Below are 6043 nucleotides of genomic sequence, written 5' to 3'. Positions count from 1 at the left end.
TTGAATATATAAATATATAATATTTTTAATATATTCTATTCTAAAATTTATTGAGAAATAAGAAAAATCTAGTATAGTCAAATTCATGAATTACATTAAATTTATTTTTTTATATTTATTCTTTAATCATGTGAATTTCCCATTCTTTAACATAAATTACATATTAAAAATGGAAAGTTCTTTCTTCCTATCTTAGTCTATATGGTGATATAATTACTAACATCTTCTTGGAATCAGATTCTCGGGTAGCAATTTCTTGATCCTAAAACTTGAATGTTCCACATTGGAGACTCCACAAGACTATAAACTCAAGTGCCTCTAACTTATTGGAGCTTCCATGGATTAGCTTTAATTTGATCATGTTTTAAGTGAAGCCAAACTCAGTTGCTGATTCTTTAGTTATACAGGGTCTCAATATATAGATTGAAAGATTTTGTTGCAATTTTCTAATAAGTAGTGTTGTATTGATTGAAGATTCTGATATGTCCTTTTAAAGATTGTGTTGCCTTGGTTCTTGGTTTGGTTGGTAGGTGTAATACCCGGCTCGAGTCCGGCCTCGGAATTCCTGTAGTCTGGTGGAATCTCGGGTGTCGGAACCCTCGAGAAGGGTAATACATATGTTTTCTTATGTATTTTGACTTGTTTTCAGGTTTTAAGTATAAAGGAAAATGAGTTTTTGAAAGAAAAGAGCCAAGGGAGAAAATGGCAAGTTCGGCCGCCGAAGGTGACTTTCGGCCGCCGAACCTTGCATGGTTTCGGATTCACGTTTGGCCGCCGAAGGTGGTCTGGCCAGCCACCTATAAAAGGGCGTCAAGTCGGTGGAAGGATGATATTTTGCTTCCATCTTCAGCCAGAGGTGAGTCCAACACCCACCCTCGTTGACTTTCATGATCTTGCTCAAATCTTGTAAGGTTTTGAAGAGTTTTCATGTGTTTTTGAAGGTTTTGAGAGTTTTGAGCAAAAGAACCAAGTTTTGAAGTTTGGAGAGTTGTGAGGAGATTTCTCCATATCTCCACGTTAGGATCACTTGATCTCTTGTTTGGAAGAGGTAAGTCAAGATCCAGAACCTCTTTGACTGATTTTTGAAGGTTTTATGGGAGTTGTATGGCTAGTATGCATGAATAGGGTTTTGGTTGAGATTTTGCATGATTTTGTGTTTAAACATGTTTAAGTGTTGTTTGATATGTTTCTTGGGGTTATAAGTGAGTTTTAGGCCCTTTTATGCATGTTTTATGGTATGTGCTAGTTGGGAGTAGTTGATATGCATGTTGGGTAAGTTTGGGGGAAAGGTTTGCATGAAACAGAGCTGGGTTCTGCCCAGCGGGCAAAACCAGGTTCGGCCGCCGAAGGAAGGTTCGGCCGCCGAACCCCTTGTGGAGGCAGTTTCGGCTGCCAAAGCTTGCCCCCGAAAGCTAGGCTTTCGGTTTAGAAAGGGACTTTCGGCCGCCGAAAGAGGGAGTTCGGCTGCCGAAAGTGTGTGAGTTTCGTCTCTGGACGAGACCTTTGGCCGCCGAAGGTGCCGCCGAACATGCATGAGTTTCGTCTCTGGAGGGGGGTTTTGGCTGCCGAATCTGCCGCCGAAAGTGCCCTATCCAGCTTTCTTTTGCATGTTTTATGTGATTGTTTGGGGATCTTGTAGAGGGTTTTTGGGGAGTTTCTTAGTTTGGTCCCTCATTTGAGTCCACCTGTGTAGGTATGGACCAGAGGAACTCCAGAGAGCAGCAGTGAGCACTGCTTCAGAACCTGCAGAGTTAGTACAGAGTCAGCCAGAGGTGAGTGGAACTTCTCTTTTCAGAACTAAACGGCTTTGAGCATATGTCATGCATCATAAGATTATAATAGGATGATTGCATTAGTTTCACGAAGATGACGCATTGCATAATACGATGTATATGAGGCTGTGGATAGACCAAGGTGACTTCAATAGCCCAAGCTCTGTTATAAGACCTGGCCGGGCCAGGCAGCCATCTGTAGGTAAGACCTGACTAGATCAGGCAGCAGAGATAGTAAGACCTGGCTGGGCCAGGCAGACAGAGTTGTAAGACCTGGCCGGGCCAGGCAGACTGAGGTTATAAGACCTGGCTAGGCCAGGCATCCTTTCATTGGGATTTTTAGTGGTCATGTCTATCCCTGAGATGATGTGCTGTAATGCATTCCACGAGATCATGTTTTCAAATTATGGTTTATAGTTCTGCTCATTGGGCTTGTATAGCTCATCCCTCTCCCCTATCCCCCAGGTTTGCAGGTTCATAGTCCAGAGGGAGTGCAGTAGGGTATGGAAGAAGAAGAGTTATGTAATAGCTAGTGTGGACATGTACATGTAAAGAGATTGTAGTTGTGTAATAAGATGTATAGACTTGTGCTTGATCAGTTAGAGTAATCCCTTGTTGTAGACACATGATCAGTTTATGTATGTTTCTTTTATTGTTAATGTATATGAGACAACCAGGCTTAACATAATAGAACAGAAATAGTGCATGCACAGGTTAAGCCCTGGAGTCAAGAAAAGTTTTAATGGTTTGACAGAAAATGTATGATCATGTATGGGATTTCACAGGTACACAGACAGTATAGCAGGCTTACTACGGGTCCCGGCGACCTTAAGTCAATCTGGATCCTAGTGCCGGTAGCAGTTCGGTTTCCGGGCTGTTACAGATTGGTATCAGAGCCCTAGGTTCACATGGTCGGACCTATATAGATAGAGTTGGGCTCATAGAGGTTTAGTGGGTCAAGCACAATAGGAGAATATGTCCACTAGGATAGGATGTTAGTCCTGTCTATCTGATGATGTGCAATGCCATGATGCATGTGCATTCTTTTATATGTGTTGCTTATGTGCTCTGTTATGTGTTGTTTTCCAGAGAGTTAAGATGCGAGGAACTCGTCGATCCGCGAGATTGACTGGAGTCCCACTTGAAAGTGAGGGTACAACTGCTCGTCCTCCTGCATTGCCAAGGGCAAGGACTCACAGGTCAAGCAGGGAGGGAACGTCAAGAGACCCTAGAAGGTCTTCTGACGAGAGCAGAAGAGGAATAGGCAGAGGGGGAAGATCAGAAGAAGAGAGAGTTGCTATGGAGGAGGATCAGAGTAGAGATGTACGTATGGGTATAGGAAGGTCAGAAGAAGGTATGGGGGAGTCCCAGGGAGGCGCACAGGCTTCGGGGTTTGGCTATCCACCCTTTCCACAGGGCCCAGGGTATCCGATGGGAGGCACGTCGGATTACTCCAGCTTTGCCCCATATCCACCCTACATGCCATATATGCCCTATCCTTCCTTCTATCCACCATATCACATGTATCCACCCCCACCTTTTCATCCAAGTTCAGCATCGCCTGAATCCAGAGAAACAGTACCTCCACCACCACCACCTGAACCAGCAGCCCCTGTTGTTGAAGCACAACCCAGTTCTTCAGGGGGAAATAAGGTGAAGATGACGGAGTACTTAAAGTTGGATGCTCCTAAATTCAACACGGGAGATGATCCCTTTGAGTATCTCAGTGCAGTCAAAATGATAACAAGTGAGTTGGGAGCAGATGATAGCAGGGCCATTGAGATGGCAGGGTTCACATTAAAATGCAAGAAAGCCAGAGAATGGTTCAAGAACTATGTGGACCCTAGAATAGACAGTATGACATGGGAAGAGTTCGCCAACGAATTTGCTGGGTGGGCTTTCCCTGACAGTTCCAGGGAGCTAAAGGTTGTGGAGTTCGAATAGTTGAGACAGACGGAGGAGATGAGCGTTGATGAGTATACAGATAAGTTCCTGGAATTGTTACCATACGTGGGACAGGCGTATGATACGGATCAGAAGAAGGCAAAGAGATATGCCACGAGGCTTCATCCCAGGTATTTCTCCTTGATTCTCCACGCGGAGAAGGAGAGTTTCCACTCCATTGTGGATGCTGCTAGAAAGATGGAGGCCAGTGCCATAAGTCAGGGAGTAGTCAAGCAACCAAAGGCACAGTTTTCTGGTGCTAAACCAGGTTTCTCCTCACAGAGTACGGCAAGTGTGAGTAAGAAGAGATGGGATAAACTCAGAGGAAAGAGAGGCAAGTTCTGGAATAGGATTAAGACGAGTCTGGGAATGAATAGCGGCTCCAGCTCTGGCACAGATATTCCAGTTTGCAATAGGTGTGGGAGACCGCACAGAGGAGCTTGTTTGTTGGGATCTACAGCCTGCTATAGATGTGGGCAGGAGGGACATTATGCACGAGAATGTCCTCAGGCGACTTTGGTTACACCATCCCAGCAAATGACCTCAGGTAGTATCGTACAGTCAGCAGCTTCAGCCCGACCACCAAGCAGTGGCAGAGGTAGAGGAAGAGGGGCAGCCTCTTCATCAGGGATGGGTTCCCGAGATGCAAGTCCGTCAGCTCCAGCACGGATTTTCACCATGACGCAACAGGAGGCAGACACTTCGAACACAGTGGTGTCAGGTAAGCTCATCATTGGGTGTTCAGAGGTGTATGCTTTGATGGACCCCGGTGCTTCTCACTCTTTCATTTCTTCTAGAGCCGCAGAGAGGTTGGGTCTGATGGTGTCCGAGTTAGAGTGTCCTCTTTGGGTCAGTGGACCCAAATGTGATCCATCTTTGGCAGAGTCAGTCTGTTGGTTCAGTGCGGTGTGCATAGAGAGTAGATACCTTCCAGCTGACCTTGTGGTTCTAGAGTTGACAGATTTTGATGTCATTCTAGGGATGGACTGGTTATCTACGTATAATGCTACCTTGAACTGCAGGGATAAGGTAGTCCTTTTCAGAGACCAGGATGGGTCAGAGTGTGTCTTCAGAGGAGACAGGAGGGGGACACCTAGGGGTTTGATATCAGCCCTTCAGGCTCATAGGTTGTTGCGGAGGGGTTGTCAGGGGTTCCTAGCTCATGTGAGAGAGCTAGACAGTCGGGTTAGGGAACCGTCCTCAGTTCCAGTGGTTAGAGAGTTCCCAGATGTGTTTCCTGAAGAGCTTCCAGGACTACCACCTGATAGGGAAATAGAGTTCGAGATCGAATTGATACCTGGTACCAGACCGATCTCTATTCCTCCCTACAGGATGGCACCAGCAGAGCTGAGAGAGTTGAAAGAGCAGTTACAGGATTTGGTAGACAAGGGTTTCATCCGCCTGAGTACCTCACCTTGGGGTGCTCCAGTAGTGTTTGTCAGGAAGAAGGATGGATCTCTGCGACTTTGTGTCGACTACAGACAGTTGAACAAAGTCACTACCAAGAACAAGTATCCTTTACCCAGGATCGATGATCTATTCGACCAGCTGGCAGGAGCAGGTTATTTTTCTAAGATAGATCTGAGATCCGGATACCACCAGTTGAAGATCAGGGAAGGAGATGTATCCAAGACTGCTTTCAGGACCAGATATGGGCATTATGAGTTCCTAGTGATGCCGTTCGGGTTGACTAATGCCCCTGCAGCATTCATGGATCTCATGAACAGGGTTTTCAGGGAGTACTTGGATCGTTTTGTGATCATCTTTATAGATGATATCTTGGTGTACTCCAGGAATGCAGAGGAGCATGCCCAACATCTGAGGATAGTTTTGCAAACCTTGAGAGAGCATGGCTTGTATGCCAAGTTCTCCAAGTGCGAGTTCTGGCTAAGGAGCATTGCCTTTTTGGGACATGTAGTATCAGAGGAAGGAATAGCAGTAGATCCCAAGAAGGTAGAGGCAGTAGCCAACTGGCCTATACCCACTACAGTGACAGAGATTAAGAGTTTTCTGGGTTTGGCAGGCTACTATCGGAGGTTCGTGCAGGACTTTTCGAAGATAGCTGCTCCTATGACCAGACTAACCAGGAAGAATCAGAAGTTCGTATGGTCAGAGGATTGTGATGAGAGTTTTGAAGAGTTGAAGAGACGGTTGACTTCAGCACCGGTGTTAGCTCTGCCGATCAGTGATGACGATTTCACAGTGTTCTGTGATGCATTCCGAGTGGGATTAGGTTGTGTGTTAATGCAGAATGACAGAGTGATAGCTTATGCTTCTAGACAGCTGAAGAGGCACGAGCTGAACTACCCGACACACGATCTTGAGAT

This window comes from Manihot esculenta, chromosome 5 (genome assembly GCF_001659605.2).
Source record: "Manihot esculenta cultivar AM560-2 chromosome 5, M.esculenta_v8, whole genome shotgun sequence".
In the NCBI taxonomy this organism is placed as follows: Eukaryota; Viridiplantae; Streptophyta; class Magnoliopsida; order Malpighiales; family Euphorbiaceae; genus Manihot; species Manihot esculenta.
The sequence above is the reverse complement of the archived record's forward strand: the minus strand, read 5'-3'. Positions refer to the sequence as shown.